A 25,073-nucleotide genomic window follows, 5' to 3' on the forward strand; every position below is an offset into this window, starting at 1 on the left:
GGAAGCAGAAGGCCGGCTGCAACCACAGCTGTAGTTGCGATGTGGCCGAATGCAGAAACCGAGAGGCTGAAAACGGCAGCAGGAGCCCGGAGACCACGACCTTCCCTGGACAGCCCCAGGATCCGGAAATCTCCCTCACCCTGGAGGGTCCCTTGGATGTGAGCAACAGGGCCGGCTTCTTCAACCCCCGCTTTGTCCACGTCATCCCTCTGGCCTGGAATGCCCTCCCTCCACACATCCACCAAGCTAGCTCTCTTCCTCCCTTCAAAGCCCTACTGAGAGCTCAGCTCCTCCAGGAGGCCTTCCCACACTGAGCCCCTTCCTTCCTGTCCCGCTCATCCCCCTCCCCATCTCTCCCTGCCTGCCTTACCTCCTTCCCCTCCCCAAAGCACCTGTATGTATGTATATATGTTTGTACATATTTATTACTCTATTTTATTTGTACATATTTATTCTATTTGTCTTGTCTTCCCTCCCAAACCTTGTCCTCTCCCTGACTTTCCCATCTCTGTTGACGGCACTACCATCCTTCCCGTCTCACAAGCCCGCAACCTGGGTGCCATCCTCGACTCCGCTCTCTCATTCACCCCTCACATCCAAGCCGTCACCAAAACCTGCCGGTCTCAGCTCTGCAACATTGCCAAGATCCGCCCTTTCCTCTCCATCCAAACTGCTACCCTGCTCATTCAAGCTCTCATCCTATCCCGTCTGGACTACTGCACCAGCCTTCTCTCTGATCTCCCATCCTCGTGTCTCTCTCCACTTCAATCCATACTTCATGCTGCTGCCCGGATTATCTTTGTCCAGAAACGCTCTGGGCATATTACTCCCCTCCTCAAAAATCTCCAGTGGCTACCAATCAATCTGCGCATCAGGCAGAAACTCCTCACCCTGGGCTTCAAGGCTCTCCATCACCTCGCCCCCTCCTACCTCACCTCCCTTCTCTCCTTCTACTGCCCAGCCCGCAACCTCCGCTCCTCCACTGCTAATCTCCTCACTGTACCTCGTTCTCGCCTGTCCCGCCGTCAACCCCCGGCCCACGTCATCCCCCGGGCCTGGACTGCCCTCCCTCTGCCCCTCCGCCAAGCTAGCTCTCTTCCTCCCTTCAAGGCCCTGCTGAGAGCTCACCTCCTCCAGGAGGCCTTCCCAGACTGAGCCCCTTCCTTCCTCTCCCCCTCGTCCCCGTCTTCATCCCCCCATCTTACCTCCTTCCCTTCCCCACAGCACCTGTGTATATGTATATATGGTTGTACATATTTATTACTCTATTTATTTATTTATTTATTTATTTTACTTGTACATTTCTTTCCTATTTATTTTATTTTGTTGGTATGTTTGGTTCTGTTCTCTGTCTCCCCCTTTTAGACTGTGAGCCCACTGTTGGGTAGGGACTGTCTCTATATGTTGCCAATTTGTACTTCCCAAGCGCTTAGTACAGTGCTCTGCACATAGTAAGCGCTCAATAAATACGATTGATTGATTGATTGATTGATTGATTCCATTTATTTTGTTAATATGTTTTGTTTTGTTCTCTGTCTCCCCCTTCTAAACTGTGAGCCCGCTGTTGGATAGGGACCGTCTCTATATGTTGCCAACTTGTACTTCCCAAGTGCTTAGTACAGTGCTCTGCACACAGTAAGCACTCAATAAATACAATTGAATGAATGAATGAAAGGTAAGGGATCATTTCTACAGACCCTATTGTATTGTACTCTCCCAAGCGCTCAATAAATACAACCATTTGATGGAACATAAATAGGAAGAGTGGTGTCCTGGTCCGGGTCTCCAATCCACCAGTGTAGAAATGGGTCTCTGTAGGTTAATACAAAATGAATAGTAATAATAACAACCATCCTGCATAATGCTATTAGCCTGCCATGATAAATTACCTGGAGTTTGATTTAAAAGCCATTTTCTGCAAGTAGCGGGTGATTATGGCTGGTTACAGGAGTAAAATAATGGCAGTAGGTATAAGATACATGAATGATGTTTCTATAATCACAATAGCCTCCCTGAACTTCCTGACATGAAGGTCCCCAGGTTATCCTGAATCAATTTTATGACCTTGCTGAAACACCTTCTATTAGCAAAACAAGTCTGTGTTACATCTCTTATCCAGGCGCTACCCCAAATTAACTCGGATTACCTGGATATTTAATTGGATCGATTCAGTTCCTTTCATATCCATAACATGACAACAACTATACCTGAAAGTCAGCTTCTTATCGTCTGCCTTCAGCTTTTAAAGCCAATCAAACGCCCGAGTCTTCCTTGTGGTATTTCTGATCTCCTTTCTTTCATGTCACCAAAGATAAATTCATACAGCAGCACTGACACCATCAGTTTAGGGAGTCGAGCCCAATATCTTATAAACAGTACACTCACTAACTTTAATCTTTCTTTTTCTGCCCATCACCCTGATGACAAACCTGTACAAGGTCAAGGATGCCCTGTCCTCAACTTCTAGTTTGAAAGCAAGAGTCCCGAGGTACATTCACCAAACAAGCCCAGGATGACAAGTATAATTTCTGATCGGCAAACTGTCTGTTGGGAAATATTTCTCTTTGGGAAGACTTGGTACTGTTGATTTGGCATTTTTATTTGATTAATGTTCAGTACCACCTCTAGAAAACCCAAGCCATGTGTTTTGATTTCTTTAATAGAAAATCTGTTGTAAAAGGTCAGATTTGGGTAGATTTAGAAGATAGCTTCCAACTTCTTTAGTAGAAAAATCTGTTGTAAAAGGCCAGGTTTGGGTCATCAGCTTCAAATCTATGCCTGCTTTAAACAAGGGGCCCACAGCTCCCATTTAAGGTCAAGATTTCAACCCCAAATCCTTGCTTTTTTTATTTTCCCCTCATTTCCTCTGCAATTTTCACATCCTGTGCTGACAAAGAATTCTCTGAGTCGTTGGTACACTTTATGTTCAGTGCAGTGTGAGGAGGAGGAGGAGGAGGAGCAGAAGGGGATTTACAGTCTGTCTCTGGGAGAAGGTTTGGAACTCATCACAAACCAACCCAAGGCACTGCTGGTTGAAGTTAGGACAGATGTAAGAGACCCTGTGTCAATGTAATGAGATCAGTCTCAGCAGAAGCATGGGAATTTTCTTACCACTGAGAGGGATCTCCCATGTGGGCTAACTGATGTGTTGGCCATTGATCACAGGAAACTAACAAGGTTTGCTGCAACTTTGTGCTAACACTTCCATTGGGGTGGTGAGGGATAGAGGAGGGGAAACTACCTCCCATTTCTCAGTTTGCTATTTCTTGTGTTAAATGCTTCCTTCATGGGAAGCTTTCCTGAGACAGAGTCTCCTCATAAATTGTTTACATTTTGCTTTTCTAAAATCTATAGGGACGTTTAATTAATTATCCAGGCCAGTACTAATCTGTGGTTCTTTTTTTCCTGCTTCTAGAGAGAGGTATGGCAGATCTAGCAAGGGGAGTGCTTTTGGAGGTGAGCTATGTATATGTCTGTGGGGGTGGGAGGGGAAGACAGAGAGGGAGAGAGACAGAGACATTTTCCAGACAATATTCTCAGAGCAGGCTATAACCCTCTCCTTGACTATAAAAGAAAGAGAAATGATTTACAAATCAGGAAACACATGGAATCACTGATCTTTAGGTCATAGCTAGGATTTCCTGGGAGCATTTTATAACCATACAACTCAATACGCCTTTTGCTCCCTTTTGCTCCAACTCTCAGCAGATTATGAGACTGATCCTCTCTCAAAATCATGAAACACCACTCTGCCAATGGACCTGGATCCCCACAAGGTCAGGCCCAGTGTTTTGAGGCTTCCCTGACACTGACGTCTTCAGCCAGCTTTGCCACGAACCCCGCAAAGTCAAGTTACCCAACACAATTTTTGTGTATCAAAGTCATTGAGAAAGAGATCCTGAAAAATGACACCAGTGCTATTGGTATTTGTTTTGTTCCTTAAAGAAAAGGGGTTAACATAAAGGATTTACAAGATTTGGGGGATCCTCCATCCACTTCAACATATGGAAAATGAAAAGGATGCTTTGTCCCACTCACGTGGTACTGTGCTGAGGTAGAGGTTGTCCCGTATGTTTGCTGAAGCTCATGATCCACCGATCCTTTCTGGAACCATAAATTGAGGTAGTGACGGAGATCCTTATCAACAATCCATCCTGGAAGAGCAATATTGTACATTCTAAATGAAGGACATCCTCTGACTGGAAAATACTATTCAGTTTCCCTATTCCTTGGAATCTACGCATTAGACTACAAAATACCTTATTAAATGTAGTTTGGAAACTCTCTTCCCATAACAAATCACTGCTAGGTGGGAAGCTTCTTGAAAGAAGGGATTTTTTCAAAATGTTATGATGCTTACTAAAACCCTTAGTATTTGCCAGGCACTGTACTAAGCACTGGGATAGATACAAGCTAATCAGGTTGGACACAGTCCATGTCCCACATGGGGCTTAAAGTCTCAAACCCCATCTTACAGATGAGATAACTGAGGCACAAAGAAGTTCAATCCGTCATATTTATGGAGTGCTTACTGCATGCAGAGCACTGTATGAAATGCTTGGGAGAGTACAATGTAACAATAAACAGACACATTCTTGGCTTACAACAAGCTTACAGTCTAGAGGGAGTTTAAGTGACTTGCCAAAGGTCCCATAGCAGGGAAGTGGTGGAGCCAGGATTAGATCTCAGGTCCTCTGACTTCCAGGCCCCTGCTCTTTCCCCTAGGCCATGCTGCTTTCCAGGGATTGTAGCCATTTAGAGTGTATCTATTTATCCTATTACATTCCTCCATGGGCTTAGTCCAGAGCTCTGAAAAGAGCAAGGGCTCAATAAATACCAATCAATGAATCAATCCTAATTCTTGAGCAGTTACTATGTGCAGAGCACGGTGACTATGCACTTGGGAGAGTACAACTGAATTAACTCTGGCTGATTGGTTATAAAGAAGCCATCTGGACCAAAGATCCCTTCCCGTAGTCAGCTAGATAAGTTTTTCTTTGAAATGGATGAATTTTCTTTAGACAAGAAAGTTAAGGCCTAGAGTGGAGTCTTATAGGATTATTCGAAACCCATATTCCTTCTGATATTTTAAATAATAATAATAATAATAATGGCATTTGTTAAGGGCTTACTATGTGCAGAGCACTGTTCTAAGTGCTGGGGGGGATACAAGGTGATCAAGTTGTCCCATGTGGGGCTCACAGTCTTAATCCCCATTTTACAGATGAGGTCACTGAGGCTCAGAGAAGTTAAGTGACTTGCCCAAGGTCACAGAGCAGACATGTGGCGGAGCTGGGATTCAAACCCATGACCTCTGACTCCAAAGCCCGGGCTCTTTCTTCCACTGAGCCATGCTGCTTTCCTGTAAGAGAAATAAAATAATCATTAAATAATAATGATGGCATTTATTAAGCGCTTACTATGTGCACAGTACAGTTCTAAGCGCTGGGGAGGTTACAATGTGATCAAGTTGTCCCACGAGGGGCTCACAGTCTTAATCCCCCATTTTGCAGATGAGGGAACTGAGGGTCAGAGAAGGGAAGTGACTGGCCCAAAGTCACACAACTGACAATCGGTGGAGCCGGGATTTGAATGTATGACCTCTGACTCCAAAGTCCAGGCTGTTTCCACTGAGCCACGCTTCTTCTCCTGTAAGACTGAAAATACGTAAAGGGAAAAATTGAACAGCTGATATGATAGCCTCCTCACTCGTGTCTAATGAATGTCCATCAATCCAAACATAATTGTTTATTGTGCATATTTGGTATCTGGCATAAGATATTTTGAAATTTGCCTAAAACTGCTGCAAAGGTTCCAGAGTTTAGAATTGGAAATGCTTCCTAACCCTTTCGACTTATGCAGCTCATCCTCTCATTTGGAAATTGACTGTTAAGTATGTTCCTTGTTGAGTTCCAGCCTGCCAGCAGGAGAAACACATTTGGAGAGGGCAGAATGGACCTGGTGGGTAGGGGAGAGTATGGAAGAGAATGGCAGATGGACAGAACATGCCCAAAGAGATGGGGAGAGTTCACTGAGAGCGGGCAGGAGGAATTATGTAGATTTTACATTTTCACTTCGAAGTTACTGCTGTGGCAAAGAGATGGACTGAGGGAGTTAGCAGTCCAGTTCCACCACCCACCCCCTTGGTGACCGGGGCCAAGTCATTTGTAAAGTGGGATGAAGGGAGTTCAAATTAAGAACTTTCCCTCTGTAACCTGGAGTACATTCCTCTGCCTCACTCTCCAGCTCTTCACATAGGACAGATTTAAGCCTCAGTGAAGTTCCCAGTTGCTGGAGATTTATGAGGTCTTTGGAGGAAGAGACATCCTTAACCACTTCTGCTGGGAATAGGAAGTGCTTAACAAATACCACAATCATTATTATTATTATTATTATTATTAGTTATTACTATGTGCCAAGCACTGTACTAAGCAAAGGGGTGGATTCAAGCAAATTGGGTTGGACACAGACCTTGCCCTACTTGGGGCTCACGGTCTTAGTCCCTGTTTTACAGATGTGGTAACTGAGGCCCAGAGAAGTGAAGTGACTTACCCAAAGTGACACTGGAGACAAGAGGCAGAGCCAGGATTAGAACCCCTGACCTTCTGACTCCCAGGCTTCTGCTCTGCCCACTACACTGTGAGTCAGCTGAGCCTAGGATCTGTGGCCTCCTTCTCCAGAGAGCTTCGCCACCCGGAGGAAAAGAGTAGAGTAAGAAATAATAGCCACGGAATTACAGAAATAATTAGTATGATATTTTTCAAGCACGTGTACTGGGGTCATAGATTCAAGATCATCAGATTGGACGCAGTCCCTACCCCACATGGAGCCTACAGTCTAAGGGGGAGGGAAAACAAGCATTTAGTTCCCATTTTCTAGATGAGGAAACTGAGGCACAGAGAAGTCGTGTGGATTGTTAAGGTCAAAACAGTAGGCATCTCTGGGCTTAAAACTTTGAGCCCATGCGGGACATAGACTGTGTCCAACCTGATTACCTTATAGCCATCTCAGCGCTTAGAACTGTGCCTAGCACATAGTAAGCTCTTAACAAATACCAAATACCAAAGGAATTGAAACCTGATTGCAAACTCAGTTCACTTATTCACATGAACTTGTAAGAATAAATATCCACGACATTGAAGCGATAATATGTTGTTGCGGGTGGCCGGTCTACTAGAGATATTAAACATGTATCTTGAGATTTCTACTCGAGATATTAAACATATATTTTCAGATTCCTTCAGCACTCAGCTTATGGAAATTTATACCTGGGTACGAGTATTTCGAACATGGATATTTTTCACTTCACAATTACTGCTGTGGCAAGAAAGAAAAAAACAGAAATATACGAAGTGAGTACTGCTCCACCACTCACCATCTTGGTGACCTTGGCCAAGTCATTTGTTTTCCTACTTGTCAAATGGGATGAAGTATACTCAGCAACCACACGCACACACACACACACACACACACACACACACACACACACATGCATTTCACAAATTTCCTACCAGTATTATTTACTTTTCAATAACAGAAATTCTGAAATAGCAGGAGGATCACATATGAATCATTATCCGCGGCATTTATCGGATGCCCACTAGTTTAGGGAAAAAAATTAACTGAAAGAATGGAAACATTTTTAAAACCAAAAAGAACTGTAGAATTGTGACCAAGTGGATTGCGGGTGACATATTCATATTGGTACTATATTAAAATCCATCTTATGCATTCATATTGAAATTCATCATTGCCCTCCCTGAACTGACTGTTATTCATGGATATGTGCATAAGTAGGGACTATGAGGAGATATTCACTTATTTCTCAAGGAATCAATAGCTTACATAGGAAGCTAATAAAGAACTCTTTTTGCCACAGACCTGTCACCATGAGAGGAGTTTCTGTGTATCTTCGAGATGAAAATCAAAGATTCATTTCACTTGACATCTTCTCTGCAAAAGGCCACCCTTCAATAATAATTCTATCTGCTGCCAAAACCATTGTCAATATTCTGCCTTTCCATCCAGAATTACTCTTACACAAAGTTGGACAGATATTCACATCCAAGCCGTCACCGAAACCTGCCGGTCTCACCTCCGCAACATTGCCAAGATCCGCCCTTTCCTCTCCATCCAAACCGCTACCCTGCTCATTCAAGCTCTCATCCTATCCCATCTGGATTACTGTATCAGCCTCCTCTTCAATCTCCCATCCTCCTGTCTCTCTCCACTTCAATCCATACTTCACGCTGCTGCCTGGATTGTTTTTGTCCAGAAACGCTCTGGGCACGTTACTCCCCTCCTCAAAAATCTCCAGTGGCTACCAATCAACCTATGCATCAGGCAGAAACTCCTCACCCTCGGCTTCAAGGCTCTCCATCACCTCGCCCCCTCCTACCTCACCTCCCTTCTCTCCTTCTACAGCCCAGCCTGCACCCTCCACTCCTCTGCCGCTAATCTCCTCACTGTGCCTCATTCTTGCCTGTCCCGCTGTTGGCCCCCAGCCCACGTCATCTCCTTGGCCTGGAATGCCCTCCCTCCCCACATCTGCCAAGCTAGCTCTCTTCTTCCCTTCAAGGCCCTAGTGAGAGCTCACCTCCTCCAGAAGGCCTACCCAGACTAAGCCCCCTCCTTCCTCTCCCTCTCCTCCCCCTCTCCGTCTCCCCTGCCTTACCTCTTTCCCTTCCCCACAGCACCTGTATATATATGTATATATGTTTGTACATATTTATTACTCTATTTATTTATTTTACTTGTACATATTTATTCTATTTATTTTATTTTGTTAATATGTTTGGTTTTGTTCTCTGTCTCCCCCTTCTAGACTGTGAGCCCACTGTTGGGTAGGGACCATCTCTATATGTTGCCAACTTGTACTTCCCAAGCACTTAATACAGTGCTCTGCACACAGTAAGCGCTCAATAAATATGATTGATCGATTGATTGATAATTAAATTGACCACATGAGAAGACAATGGAAAACAAATGAGAGAAGGTAAAACCTATTACTCTCTATAGGTGCATAAATATTATAGCCATAATTCTTATACTTCATTTCAAATTCAAAGGAATTTTCCTAGTCGAAAATAAGGCAAATGAGTGCATTCTTTCAGCTTCAGTGAATATACTAAAAGCACGTGTCATCTTTGAAACTATCATCCAATACCTGGCACAGTTTCTTTCACTGCAAAGTTACTACTGTAAACTTCTTAGTTCATTATGCTAAATCACTGTCTTACAGGTTTCCACTCTGAAATCTTTAGCAATTAGATTTTAATCTCCTCAAGGCCAGGGACCATGACCTTGACTTCTATTGTATTTTTCCAAGTTTCTACTACAGTATTCTATTTATTGGATTGCTCAAAAAGTCTTGTTGGTGATGACGATATAGACTACCACATAATTAACCTCCAACAAGTATTCCTTTATGAGTCTATTTTTTTTTGGTAGCAAATGACCAATGTTTGATGATCCATGGAATGAGACTTGTTGCATTGTTTCAATTGATCCTTCTTATATATGTGGAAAAACAGAAAATTGGGCAAAGTTTCTCTCTTTGGCATTTTCCAGATTTGCTGTGGCATGTCATGGATGGCATAGTGGATAGAGCACAGGCCTGGGATTCAGTATGTAATGGGTTTCAATCCCGGCTCCGCCACCTGTCTGCTAAGTGATCTTAGGCAAGTCACATCACTTCTCTGTGCCTCAGTAACCTCATTTGCAAATTGGGATCCAAACTGTGTGCCCCACTTGGGGCAGGGGTTGTGTCCAACCCAATTTGCCTGGATCCATCCCACGGATTAGTACGGTGCCTGGCACATAGTAAGTGCTTAACAAATAGTGTAATTATTATTATTATACTACCTGTTATCTTCCTTGTCAGAAGTCACTATCCTGTTTCCCACTGTTGTATTTCAAACTGGGTCACCAAACTACCTCCCGGGGAACCGGCACCGGCTCTTCTCCATGCCATCCAAGAGCCTTGGTTCCACCCTGCCTTCCAATGTCTGGGTGGGGATGGGGGGAATGACAAAAGCAACCGCACCATGAAGACTCCACAAAACCCCGGGAAGACTTGGGGGCTGCTTTAGCAGTTGTTGTGGCTCAGATGGGCCTTATACTCTGAGCCACGTTAACCCTGAAATTCTGCTTCTCTTAACCCAGTACTTTACTGATTTGTTTTTATATTGTCAATTTAATAATAGTAATAATAATGGTATTTGTTAAGTGCTTACTTTGTGCCAGGCACTGTTCTAGATGGAAGGTAATCAGGTTGTCCCACGTGGGGCTCCCAGTCTTAATCTCCACTTTACAGATGAAGTAACTGAGGCCCAGAGAAGTTAAGTGACTAGCCCAAAGTCACACAGCAGACAAGTGGCAGAGCAGGGATTTGAACCCATGACCTCTGACTCCAAAGCCTGTGCTCTTTCCACTGAGCCACACTGCTATTATGGGCAGGGAATCTCTTGAGTGTTGTACTGTACTCTCCTGAGTGCTTAGTACAGTGCTTTACACACAGTAAGCACTCAAGAAATATGACAACGAATGAGTGAATGAATACTATTACTACTATTGATGTTTTGTAAAGGATTCTCAGGCTCAGTACCCACATAGCCTGGTATAATAGTAGACACTTTCTTTGCCAGTAGGGCTTGATGTCCTGATGTTGTTAAACTATGAGGCATTGGTATAGCTTCTAGGCTGTCATCTTATTACAAATCTCAGTTTACATGTGCAGATTTATTCCAGCTTCAATCTCAGTCAGCATCATGTATCGAAACATCCAAACGTTGAGTGCAATAGCATCAAGAAATCAGGGATGGATTCATTCATTCATTCACGCAATCCTATTTATTGAATGCTTACTGTGTGCAGAGCACTGTACTAAGCGATTGGGAAGTACAAATCGTCAACATATATCAATCAATCAATCAATCAATCGTATTTATTGAGCACTTACTATGTGCAGAGCACTGTACTAAGCGCTTGGGAAGTACAAATTGGCAACATATAGAGACAGTCCCTACCCAACAGTGGGCTCACAGTCTAAAAGGGGGAGACAGAGAACAGAACCAAACATACCAACAAAATAAAGTAAATAGGATAGAAATGTACAAGTAAAATAAATAAATAAATAAATAAATAGAGTACTAAAAATGTACAACCATATGTACATATATACAGGTTCTGTGGGGAAGGGAAGGAGGTAAGATGGGGGGATGGAGAGGGGGACGAGGGGGAGAGGAAGGAAGGGGCTCAGTCTGGGAAGGCCTCCTGGAGGAGGTGAGCTCTCAGCAGGGCCTTGAAGGGAGCAAGAGAGCTAGCTTGGCGGAGGGGCAGAGGGAGGGCATTCCAGGCCCGGGGAAGGACGTGGGCCGGGGGTCGACGGCGGGACAGGTGAGAACGAGGTACAGTGAGGAGATTAGCGGTAGAGGAGCGGAGGTTGCGGGCTGGGCAGTAGAAGGAGAGAAGGGAGGTGAGGTAGGAGGGGGCGAGGTGATGGACAGCCTTGAAGCCCAGGGTGAGGAGTTTCTGCCTGATGCGCAGATTGATTGGTAGCCACTGGAGATTTTTGAGGAGGGGAGTGATATGCCCAGAGCGTTTCTGGACAAAGATAATCCGGGCAGCAGCATGAAGTATCGATTGAAGTGGAGAGAGACACGAGGATGGGAGATCAGAGAGAAGGCTGGTGCAGTAGTCCAGACGGGATAGGATGAGAGCTTGAATGAGCAGGGTAGCAGTTTGGATGGAGAGGAAAGGGCGGATCTTGGCAATGTTGCGGAGCTGAGACCGGCAGGTTTTGGTGACGGCTTGGATGTGAGGGGTGAATGAGAGAGCGGAGTCGAGGATGACACCAAGGTTGCGGGCTTGTGAGACGGGAAGGATGGTAGTGCCGTCAACAGAGATGGGAAAGTCAGGGAGAGGACAAGGTTTGGGAGGGAAGACAAGGAGCTCAGTCTTCGACATGTTGAGCTTTAGGTGGCGGGCGGACATCCAGATGGAGATGTCCTGAAGGCAGGAGGAGATGCGAGCCTGGAGGGAGGGGGAGAGAGCAGGGGCAGAGATGTAGATCTGGGTGTCATCAGCGTAGAGATGATAGTTGAAGCCGTGGGAGCGAATGAGGTCACCAAGGGAGTGAGTGTAGATTGAGAACAGAAGGGGACCAAGCACTGAACCTTGGGGAACCCCCACAGTAAGAGGATGGGAGGGGGAGGAGGAGCCTGCAAAAGAGACTGAGAAAGAACGACCGGAGAGATAAGAGGAGAACCAGGAGAGGACGGAGTCTGTGAAGCCAAGGTCAGATAGCGTGTTGAGGAGAAGGGGGTGGTCCACAGTGTCAAAGGCAGCTGAGAGGTCGAGGAGGATTAGGACAGAATATGAGCCGTTGGATTTGGCAAGCAGGAGGTCATTGGTGACCTTTGAGAGGGCAGTTTCCGTGGAATGAAGGGGACGGAAGCCAGACTGGAGGGGGTCGAGGAGAGGGTTGTTGTTGAGGAATTCTAGGCAGCGCGTGTAGACAACTCGTTCAAGGAGTTTGGAAAGGAATGGTAGGAGGGATATGGGACGATAACTAGAAGGTGAGGTGGGGTCAAGAGAGGGTTTTTTTAGGATGGGAGAGACATGGGCATGTTTGAAGGCAGAGGGGAAGGAACCAGTGGAGAGTGAGCGGTTGAAGATGGAAGTTAAGGAGGGGAGAAGGGATGGAGCGAGAGATTTCATAAGATGAGAGGGAATGGGGTCAGAAGCACAGGTGGCCGGAGTAGCACTTGAGAGGAGGGAGGAGAGTTCCTCTGAGGATACCGCTGGGAAGGATGGGAGAGTAGCAGAGAGTGTTGAGAGCCGGGGGGATGGAGAAAGGGGGGAAGAGACTTTGGGGAGGTCGGACCTGATGGATTTAATTTTGTTAATGAAGTAGGAGGCCAGATCGTTGGGGGTGAGGGAAGGAGGAGGGGGAGGAACCGGGGGCCTGAGAAGGGAGTTGAATGTACGGAAGAGCTGGCGGGGGTGATGGGCATGGGTGTCAATAAGGGAGGAGAAATAGTTTTGTCTGGCAGAAGAGAGGGCTGAGTTAAGGCAGGAAAGGATAAACTTGAAGTGAACGAGGTTGGCATGGTGTTTAGACTTTCGCCAGCAGCGTTCGGCAGCTCGAGCATAAGAGCGAAGGAGGCGGACAGTGGCAGTGATCCAGGGTTGTGGGTTAGTGGTGCGAGAGCGGCGAAGGGAAAGGGGAGCGAGCGAGTCTAGCTGAGTCCCTACCCAACAACGAACGCACCCCACCATCTTTGGTCACTGGCAGTCATTTCAGACCCTCTCCCCCAACCTCCTTGCCCCAAACCAATCTTTATCGTGATCTGTCATTTGTCAGGGAACGGGACTCTACCAACGCTGTCATGTTGCACTCTCACAAGCTCCTAGCATGGTGACCAACTAAGCCCTGCATAAATATGACTGACTGAGTGATAGTAGTTGTAGTAGCAGTAGTTGTGAAGGTCAGTCATCAGTTGCTGGACTTCTCTCCCACTGTCACTCAAGCCTTCCTGGAGTCCCAGCACTCGTGGGCAGGCCCTGTGCCTGCCCTGTGAGCAAGGGTCCCTACCCCCGCTTCCCTCCTCCCCCTCCCTCTGTGACCTCAATTCTATCCAGCGACGTCACGGAACCCTGACAACATCACAAACCCTCCGACCCTACGAAATGGCCAATCTCCAGAACTACCGTTGGTTTCTCTGCAAGAAATCTCAGAAAGTAGCCAAAATGGCAAGTTCGTTGTTTAGGTTTGTTCTAGAGGAATCGCAGAGCTTCTCCCATGAGCACTTAGTAGGTAGGGTCTCTCTAGAGGTTATTGGAATTTGTTTCTGTGGATAGGTGGTTCGCACCTGGGTGGTTATATTTTCCTGTCAGAAGGCAGCACTCCTGTGGGTCCCTTACCACCTGGTGAAGCACCAAATATCCCTATGGCTGAGGAGTCCAAGAGCTGGCTGGGGGAAGGGGCATCTACCACACATTTCCACCCAGCCCTGGGCCCTCTCTCACTGCTCAGCTGGAGTCCATCCGGGGCACCTTGCTACAAAAACATGTGTGCACACACTCACACACTCACAACCCCCTCGCTGATATGTAGCCGGTCCAGTTGTAGCTAGGGTTTGGGTTGGATTGGGGGTGTTCACTTGGCTCAGTACTGACCGGGGGTGGGGGGCGGTGGATGTCTGCTTCTGTTTCCTCTGCAGGGCCTCCAGCTCCCCTCCGCGGGAAGTACCAGGTGTTGACCCAGCAAAGAGGGGAGTGGGGACCTGCATCCTACTTGGAGGGAACTGTTGTTATGGGGACCCTCTCCTGGCTCAAGCTACTCAGATTGGGGCACTGCCACCTGCCCCTCCTCCAAATGGGAAGCATCCCCAAAGTGAGCTGAAGGGGGAGAAAGGACAGGAGGATGGGCCCCCTCCTAAAAAGTTTAAGAGCCCCCCAGAGCAGCGGCAGGAGCCGGCCAGGATGACCGTGCTCGGTTGGAGGCCCTCTTTCGTTACTATTATCATCCAAAGTGCCCCCTGCTAAAAGGCCTCAGAGGTGGTCCGGTGCCCCCAGGCCATAGCAGTGCCAATTCCGGTGCCTGTGCCACCGGCAGTGCCACCCACCCCTCCCCGGCCCTGGAGGAGGACTCATGAATTGACCACCAAGAGGGACACGGAGAAAGACAGCCCCCCCCATAAAATCATCAAGAGGCGCGGAAAACGGCGGCTGGAGCCAGCCACGATGACAAAGCTGGGACGCTGGGCCTCATTCACGAACCGAATTATTAGAGGATTCCATTGGCACAGGGCCTCGGAGGTGTTCTGGCGCCCACAGCCCATGGCCGTTCCAAAATTAGTGCCGGATTCCATGCCAGTGCCCGTGCCACCGGCCCCAGAAGCGGCCCCCCTTCCCTGGAGGATGATGGGTCACCGCTGAAGAGAAAGAGAAGCAGCGATGTGGAGGGTCCTGCCCCCGGTCGGGTGAGGGCAGCGGAAGCAACGGCCCACGGCTGCGGTGGCTCCGTCGCCAGCACTATCCAGAGCCACGCTGCCCCTCACCGACACAGCCAATCTGACCCCATCCATCTCACTGGAACAGGCCGGGGTAGGGAGGCGAGCCTGCCCTTGGGTCCGGCGATGATGATGCCCATTGATCCCTACAGCGGGTCAGCGGGGACAGACCGTGCCGGCCGGCTTGACACCACTACCAGCCCACCGGTACCGTCACCGTGCCATCCTCCCCTCGCACCACCATGAGCCTGCTGGCAACATCATTCTGCCACACTGTTACTGTGCCACCCTCTCTGATATAACCTCTGGGTTACCAGGGCACCCTCCCCTGACACCAACACTGGGCCACTGGTACCACCATCGTACAACCCTTCACCTCCTCAGAGCAGCTGGCCCTGTCACGGTGCCACCCTCCCCAATGCCTCCTCCAGGATCCTGACACAGTCTCCATGCCACCCTCCCCGACATTCCTCCAGGCTGCCCTGAGAGTCAGCAAACCAGCCGCTCAATGCCTCCGCTGGGGCAACAGTGCCAACTGTCATGACACCTTCCCCGGGACGTTGCACCCTGTCATTCCGACACCTCAGCCGGGTCACTGCCGCCTCCCACCCCGACAGCACCACTGGGCCAAGGGGGCCATTTGCCTCACCTTCTTTGTTCGGCCACCACACCAGTCGCCTAGACAGCTCAGCCAGGCCAATGCTCCAGCCGCCCTGACGCCTCCTGCTGGGCCACTGCCATCACTTGCCCCCCACGCCTCTGCGGGGCCACCAGCCCCTGCCACCCCAATGCCTCCACTGGGCCACCAGACCGGCCCCCCTGACTCATCCTGCTGGGCCACTACCGCCTCCTGCCCTGACACATCCTCTAGGCCACCGCACCTACTCCCCGACACCTCAGGTGGGCCACCACTGCCACCCAGCCTGACACCTCAGGCGGGCCACCACACCTGTCCCCACACCTCCGATGGGCCACCGGCACCCTCCAAGGCAACTCCAGACAACCACCACCCCTGCCACCCTGACAGCTCCGCCGGGCCATCACCTCAGCCCCCCGACACCCTGAAATTCATTCATTCAATTGTATTTATTGAGCACTTACTGTGTGCAGAGCACTGTACTAAGCGCTTGGGAAGTACAAGTGTGCAACATATAGAGGTGGTCCCTACCCAACAGTGGGCTCACAGTCTAGACATTAAGTTTGACCAATTGAGATGGGTCCAGTGAGTTTCACAGATGTACTAACTGCCCTGCAAACCGCAGGTCATCCATCGTCTCTTCTCGACTCACCATCTTCTCTTGAATGTCCAGTTTCAGTCATGGATACCTATTACAGTGAAAAACGTAAAACCTCCAAGTCAAGGCTAAATCACTTTTCCCAGATGATCAAAGGGATATTTTTGTTGGAATAACATTTGCCTCATTGTTTAGAAATTTCCCTGGTGAATTTAATGAGTTAAAGGGTATACCTTTGAATACAACATTAGGTTTGACGTTCAATTTTTCCGTGAAAGGAAAAGTTAAAATTTATTTTTATTATCACAGGTTAACTGAGTTCTTTTTTCCACACATAGAGTTTAAATGTTGAAAAGACTAAGAATTAGAACCCCAAACTTGGGATTCAGCTTCAAATATATCCCCATTTTCAATAGCATTTCCTGTGGATTAAAGAGTAGCTCAGAATTAGAACTCCACCTTTTTTTCTAAACTGGATCAAAGGCTCAGCTATTGTGTTGGTCTGTCTAGAGATTTCTGTATTAGATGCTCTTCTGTTATATTGATGTAACCAACGAAATCAGATAAAAACATTGAAATTTCCTCAATATTTTCTTATTCTCGAAAAACATCCATCTTGACATAAAAAAAGACACTGTGACCTGCCTCAAGGTCTAGCTTTTGAATGGATTTAAAATCTGTTTTGCAATCATTGTGGGCTCAAAAAAGACAAAATAAACAACAAGCTACCCAGTTCACAGAAGACAGATCAAAATCTCTTGCCAAATGAATTTAAGACTTCTAGGACACGTCCTTTATGGAGATCAAAACTGGAAAAAATGTCAAAGAGTTTCTATAACAATCTCTTTTTTTTTAACGGATCTTCTATCAAATGTCTACGTCCCATAATGACCAGCAATTGTTATTTTCTTTTCCAGTAAGGGAGGTGGGGGAGGAAAAACCTTATTTTATTGATTTATTTTTATTCAAATGGTATTTGGTAAGCTCTTACTATGTGTCAATCACTGTTCTAAACACTTATTAAGAATCAGTCTTTAAGGATTTACTTTGATTGCCAGCCCCGTGGGTTTGAGAATCTTTTTTTTCATCTTTGTAGCAGGATCTCAGCAGAGATCATGACAAAGAAAGGAATCACTCATGTGGAAGACAGTAATCTTGAATCTTCCTAACCGAAATATCATTAAGCTCTGATTAACCTAAAGAGGTATTTGAAGTCACAGAGGTTACAAACATCTTGTCTTCATATGAGACACTCAAAGAAATGGTTATGAACTGGTCAGGGAATTTGAAATCTTTTGTACTTCTAATGTAAATGTTAATTGGATTCATTCATTAAAAAAACACCATCAGTAAAAAAAAATCTTGCTTTTTTTTTCTGTTTGGTCAAATTTGCAGAATATATAAGTTTAAAGTAGAACTGCAGACTATCACAGGCCACCCATCCAACAGCATGAAAGACCAGCCCCAAAACCCAGCAGGAGTGGAGGGGACTCATAAATTCTCCACAGACAAAGTTATCATAACACTGTGAGATTCTTTAATTCAATGACCTGAGCAGCCTCCCCGTCTCTTGGCCGAAACTAAGGAAATGCCCTGCCACCTCCCCACCCTCCTGCCAGAGTGGAAGCTAACTTTAGAACTGATTGAATGCTGAGGATGTTTTCCCATTGGTAAAGAAAGCAATCAATCAATGGTATTTATTGAGCACTTACTGTATACCGAGCACTGTATTAAACGCTAAAGAGAATGCAAACAAAACAGAGTTGGTAGAGTATAACTGGCAACAGAGAAGTGCCTGAAGACTTTCCTCTCCAACTGCTGCTCACCTGAGAAGCAGTATGGGCTAGTGGGTAGAGCACAGGCCTGGGAGTCAGAAGGACTGGGGTTCTAATCTCAGCTCTGCCACCTGTCTGCTGTGGGACCTTGGGCAAGTCACTTCTCTGTGACTCAGTTACCTGACCTGTAAAATGGGGATTAAGACTGCGAGCTCCCTGTGGGACAGCGACCATGTTCAACTGATTTACTTCCCTTTGTGGGCAGGGATTGTTTCTATTTGTTGCTGAATTATACTTCTCAAGCGCTTAGTACTGTGCTCTGTACACAGTAAGTGCTCAATAAATACGATTGAGTGAATGAATGAACCGATTTGCTTGTATCCGCCCCGCCATTTAGCACGGTGCCTGGCACATAGTAAGTGCTTAACAATTATCACAATTATTATTAATTTACTGTTCCTTAATTTTTGATGGTTGCATTTTTTATTCCTCCCATTATTCTTAACTTCTTCTGCCCTTTCTCAGGTAGAAGATGATTCTGCTAGTAGACAAGGACCATGGCTGAATGGTTTATTTTGTATCCATGCCAACACTTTGCATGGTGCCTGGTACAAAGTAAGCACTTAAAAAATTCCCCAATCTATCTGGCTAGCTACTGTCCAGCTCACCAGCGCAGAAATACTCCAAAATGCCTCATTTTGAAAGGTGAGGTGAGGGGTTGTGTGTACTAGTTATTTGAACAGTTTATATTCTCCCGACTGCTTAATACAGTGCCCAGAGTAAGTGCTCAATAAATAATATTGACAATTGATTGAAATAAATGCAAACAGCACCAGGAGAAAGGGATGTTTGAACTTTAAAGATGTACAGACCTTGCTTGGGCCATTGGAGAAGATAGATTTGTATTCAGATCATCTTAGCAGTCCATTGAATTGTTGGCTTTCAACAAGCAAAGGTTCAGATCCATCAGTATGAGTTATTAAACCAGCTTTGGCCACTTTTTTTTTAAAAAAAGGGATTTGGTAAGCACTTACTATGTGTCAAGCAGTATTCTAAGCACTGGGGTAGATATAGGTAAATGAGGTTGGACAATGTCCCTCTCCTACATGCGGCTCACAATCTACCATAGGAGGGAGAATAGACATTTACTACCCATTTTACAGATGAGGTATGAGAGGCACAGAGTAGTTTAAGTGACTTGCCCAAGGTCACAAAATAGGCCAACAGTGGAGCCAGAATTAGAACCCAGGTCCCCCGAGTTCCAGCCCCATGCTTTTGCCACTAAGCCATACAGCTTTTCTACTCTCTGGCTACTTCCATAGTAAAGGGAGACCAGTACTCGCATCTGGGTGATTCTTCAAAACCAGCCTTAAACCTGGCTTTTGCCAAGGGTGGCATTCCTTGGCTAATAATAATAATTGTGGTATTATTTAAGCACTTTCTATGTGTCAGGCACCGTACTAAGCCCTAGGATGGATACAAGCAAATCAGGTTGGACACAACTAATCCTGCTAGATGGGGCCAGATTGGCAGAGTGAGGGGAGAAACAGTCCAGTGCCCAAAAACAAATGCTGCTGTATTAACAAGCTGTCCCAAAGTGACCCTGGGGTACTGGCCATCTCAAGGTCAAAAGCTATCTTGTGACCACCTGAGCCAGTGGGCGGAACTCAAAAGTGAGGGTGGGATACTACCCCCACAACCAAATCTGTTATATTGACAGCCCAAGCCAGAAATACAGAAGGTGTCCCTCACCCCCGTGCCAATCAAATTAGCTATGGAGGAGGGGGAAGGGCAGAGATTGGATAGACTGAGGCTGGAAGCTGGAATGGCCTAGGGGCACAGGTGATAAATACCTGTCGCCTCTGACCTTCTGGGCCAGAACACCGAGACACGCAGCAGCAGCCCACGTGTATTTTTCTGCCCAGAAGGCTAGATGCTCACTCTGCAACCAAAACCAACACACTGAGGCAAGGGCCACAGGACGAACACTCACCGTGGGTGGGACCCAGGTGATGGCAGTGGCGGTTCTGGATTGCCACCCAGGTCGCTGGGTGACTACAGAATTAGTTGGACAGCATGTGACTATTGAAGGTTTTAATAAAGTTTCATTGTTAAGGCTGAAGACCGAATAGGAGGTAACGCACCTGCTGTGCTCTTTTCCTTAAGGGGAAAGGCCCCGAGTGCCTGACGCAACGAGCTTATATACTGCTGTTGCTGATCACAGTGATTGGTAGATTTGAAAACAGCAGGGACTGGATTGGTGTAGATTTGGTGCAGAGCTGGGCAGAGTCTATCTCCTTATTTGGTTTGGTTTCCGGACCCAGCCAGTGGGCTGCAGGGTCTAAGGCCCATACCAAATATGGCAACAGAACTGCGTATGTTCAAACAATATCTGCAACCTTTCCATGGTGCACGGGGCCCCCATCATTCCCCCCTCAAAGACATACGACCCTTATTCCTAAGGGGTTGCTGAGGGTCGATGGTCCGTCTTGTGGAGCAGCTTCATGCTGACAGTGGGCGATGAACTCCTTAGATGCATTTGGGGTCATATGGGTGTACGGCAAACTGGCCGCCAGCCCAACGGCAAGATGGCGGTGGTGTCACGGTCGGGGTGATTTCTCGTAGAGCCTGTAAGACGGGGTCTATGCCCCCCTCAGGTTCTTCAGTTGGCTTCTCTACCGTGGGTTGGTGCTCTTCCCTGCAGAGCCGGAGGTGGAAGCCACCGATTCGGTCACAAGCATATTGTGAGAGAGTGTCCTCCTGGGGAGAATCAGAAGAATCTGGGACAAGAGGTGTATAGAGAGTTATGGGTCCACGAGGACTGGCCCTCCAGTTTCACAGCAGTGGGGGTAGCAAGTATCACCCAGAAAGGACCTGTCCATTTTGGCTATAAATCTGCCAAGGTTTCAAGAGAATAAGTGAGCCTGGTGTTATGGTGATGCCCACTGGGGCCCCGTCTACATCGGGGTCTGGCAAATGAGAATTCGCATACCTGCGGACGGCCGCGTGTACTGCTCTTAGCTGGGAAGCAAAGTGCCCTAAAGTATGTGCTTCTGGGTCAGTAGTGAGAAAGGAGCAGCCGTACAGCAGTTCAAAGGGACTGAGGCCCAGGCCTTTGCGGGGCACCATACAGAGTTAGAGGAGACCCACAGGCAAACACTGAACCCAGGATTGCCGGGTCTCGAGGCAGAGCTTAGCCAGAACACATTTTAAAGTGTGACTAGCCTTTTCTACCTTCCCTGAGGACTGTGGGTGCCAGGCGGCATGTAGGTAGTAGGTAATCCCTAGGGCGCGGGCAATGGACTGGGTCATCTGAGAGGTGAAGGTAGGTCCGTTATCACTTTGGAGAGAGCGGTGGAGTCCAAAGCGAGGGATTATTTCCGTAAGGAGCCACTTGCTTACCTCTACTGCACGCTCAGCGCGGCATGGGAAGGCCTTGATCCATCTCGTGAAGGTATCAGTCAGGACTGGCAGATACCGGTATTCAGAGCAAGAAGGCATGTGGGTAAAATCCATTTGCCAGTCCTCCCCAGGCAGCTGGCAGCGCCGTTGTACTGGCGTCAGTAAGGGAGGTTTCCGAACGGCCCCCTCAGGGCTAGCTCTGGCACAGATTGGGCAAGCATGGCAAACCCTCTTAATGGTTTCCCACATACCTCGTCCCACAAAATGGGTTCTAAGAGGGTATGAAAGGCATCCCAACCCAGGTGGGTAGCTTGATGCATTCCATTAAATAACTTCCAAGCAGAGGCTTGGGGAATGCGGAGCTTTCCCTCCAGGGTTTCTAGCCATCCATCCATCCAGAGGGTGCGGCCTTCCTCATCTGCTTTGCCCAACTCTGACTCGGAATAGACCGGGGCACCTGCAAGCTCCGAAAGGGTTGGTACAAGAGCCAACTTGCTGGCTGCCTCGGTTTTGGTGCGGGCTGCCTGTCGAGCAGCTGGGTCCGCAAAACGACTTCCCTTGATTATTTCTGTATTCCCCTTTTGGTGTCCCCAGCAGTGACAGCCACCTCCCGGGGTTCCCAAACTGCTGTGAGTAGCTGGAGGATTTCCTCTGCATGTTTGATAGGGGTGCTTCAGGCAGTGAGGAGACCTCGCTCTTTCCAAATAGTCCCATGAGCATGTAATACATGGAAGCCATATTTGGAGTTAGTAAATGTGTTAAGACGCATGCACTTCCCCAATTCCAAAACTCAGGATAGGGCTACTAGTTCTGCTTTCTGTGCAGAGGTCCCTGGAGGCAGGGGCCATGCCTCGATGACCTCATGGCGGCTCACTACCGCGTACTCTGCTTATTGGACTCCCTGTTCCACGTAACTGGACCCATCCGTGAGGTCTGGTCTGCTGGTATAAACATGATAGGGGGTCAGTTTGGCAACAAGATTTTGAGATGCCGTCGATCCCCACCACCCTTACTCCAGATGGATGGGTAGGACCGTGAAAACTGGGAAGGACGGAGTAGGTGGCCCCCATATCGATAAGAAAATTTATGATCTTACCAGACACTTCCACACTCACCCTGGGTTCAGCCATGGAGATGGTTCCTGCAGGGGCCCGGCCATTCCCTGGGCCTTGTCAGTCCCGGCTCTTAGGTGTGCCAACAGCCGGGAACTGCCCAGCCTCAGGGTTGGTGCTCACCTCCAGTAGTAGGCAGTCCTGCTTCCAGTGCCCATGTCCTCAGCAGAGGGGCCACGGTCCAGGTGGCTGGCGGCCGCGTCCAGGTCTCCGCACCTGGGGGCACTCCTGAGCCCAGTGGCCAGACTGGTGGCACACAAAACGGGGCTTCCCGGACCCTGGGCCGCGGGCAAGTGCCGTGGCCGCATTGGGTGACCTTCCAGGGTGAGATTGACTCTTCGTCAGGGCTGCCACAAGTAACTGGGCCTGCTCTCTGCCCTTCACTTTGGCCCTGCGGTCCTTCTCTTCCCAAGCTGCAAGGTCATGGTTGTTAAAAACTTTAAAGGCAGCCTCTATCAACTGATTAGTGGGGGTTTGTGGCCCCAACTGCTGCTTCTGTAATTTTCGGCGGATACCTTCAGCCACTTGATTAATAAAATACAGATTCAGAATGACACTTCCATCTACCAAGTCGGGATCAAGCCTCCGGAATTTGTCCCGAAAGCATGCGGGGTCTGCAGAATATTGTCCCAATTTCCATTTTACCATTTCCAATTCACTCAAAGAGAAAGGTTCCTGTACCCGCAATATCTGTCCCCTTTCCCCTGCAACCTCCCTCAAGGGGAGTATCCTTTCCTCTGTCTCCGGAGGGCCACAGCGTGTGCCTCCCCGGGTGTTGGAAGGGCTTAGGGCCCATAAGGAGGTGGACTGGTATGGAGGAGGACAAAGCAACGGGTTGGGCCCGGTAGTGGTGGTGTTTCCCGTCCCCTCAGGTATTGAGGGGGTGCCAAAGTCACCTGGGATTCCCAGCCGGAGGGAGGGGGAGAGCCAGTCTCACGGGGTCCCTGGCTGAGGAGAGGTTCATCCAGTACATCTGGGGAATCAGGCATTAGGCCTGGGCCGCCGGGAGGGGCCCAGGAAAAACACATGTGGCAGTTCTTTCCCTCAGGGCTCTGGTGCAAAGCCATAAAAGCTTGGACATATGGGACTTCTGACCATTTCTCTAACCGCCTGCAATATAAGTCCAGCTGGAGGAGAATAGTATTATAATTCAGGGACCCGTGTTTGGGCCAGACCTCCTGATCCTCTAATTTATACTGGGGCCATTTTGTGGTGCACAAAAAAATCAGTTGCTGACATTTTAAATCAGCCAAACTAAATCTGTCCTTATTCTTGGGGTTCAGCAGGCAACCTAATGGGGAGTTGTCTGGGGTTGAGGAACCTTGTCCCATAATGGTTGGAAAACGTTCCTCTTTTGAGGTGACTGAAACACCTGGTCACATAATTGGTGAAAAACATTCCTCTTTTGAGGTTCGATGTCTCTTTCGGGCTATACCCAAGTGGTGTATGGCGTCCAACGGGCGCTGAAATGAACTTCTAAGCTGCGGTTCCTCTACCTCAGGGCATCCCCTGACGAGAGGTCCTTTTCCCGGACCGTCCCCTGACGAGAGGTCCTTTTCCCGGACCGTCCCCTGACGAGAGGTCCTTTTCCTGGACCGTCCCCTGATGAGAGGTCCTTTTCCTGGACCGTCCCCTGACGAGAGGTCCTTTTCCCGGCCCATCCCCTGACGAGAGGTCCTTTTCCCAGACCAACCCGGTTGGCCTTCCTTCCCCCCAGTGTACCCGGGTACTAGAGGGTGCCTCAATGAGAGCAGAGAAGAATAATTCAAAAGAGGACTCACCACTCCAATGGCTTCAGGCTGTACTGTGGTCAGCCAGGATGGCGGTAGTCACATCTGCTGGCCTTCCCCGTACAGGCCACCAAATGATGGCGGTGGCAGTTCTGAATTGCCAGCCAAGGTCGCCAGGTGACTAAAGAATTTGTCAAACAGCATGTGACTATTGAAAGTTTTACTAAAGTTTTATTGGTAAGGCCGAAGACCAAATAGGGGATAACGCACCCAATGGGCTCCTTTCCTTAAGGGAAAGGGGCCCGGAGTGCCCGTTGCAATGAGCTTATATACTGCTGTTGTTGATCACAGTGACTGGTACAGGTTTGAAAACAGCGGGGACTGGATTGGTGCAGATTTGGCGCAGAGCTGGCGGAGTTTATCTCCATGTTTGCTTTGGTTCCCGGATGCAGCCTGTGGGCTGCAGGGTCTAAGGCCCATACCAAATATGGCAACAGGACCATGTACGTTCAAACAATATCTGCGACCTTTCCATGGTGCATGGGGCCCCCATCAATAATAAATGATTTACACTATATGTAGTGAAGCACAGTTTCAGACACAGGGGTACAGCAATGACTGCTGGGAGGCCAGCCTGGCATACAGTCAAGTAAGCATCCACTTTTCTGGTTAGGCCATCCCAACAGGATTCACAATCTACTTGCTGGAAACTAATTGATTGTTTGATTGACCTGAGTCTAGCACGTAGATCAATTATCATCATCATCATCATCAGTCATATTTATTGAGCGCTCACTGTGTG

This window comes from Tachyglossus aculeatus, unplaced genomic scaffold, assembly GCF_015852505.1.
Source record: "Tachyglossus aculeatus isolate mTacAcu1 unplaced genomic scaffold, mTacAcu1.pri scaffold_161_arrow_ctg1, whole genome shotgun sequence".
NCBI classification, from domain to species: domain Eukaryota; kingdom Metazoa; phylum Chordata; class Mammalia; order Monotremata; family Tachyglossidae; genus Tachyglossus; species Tachyglossus aculeatus.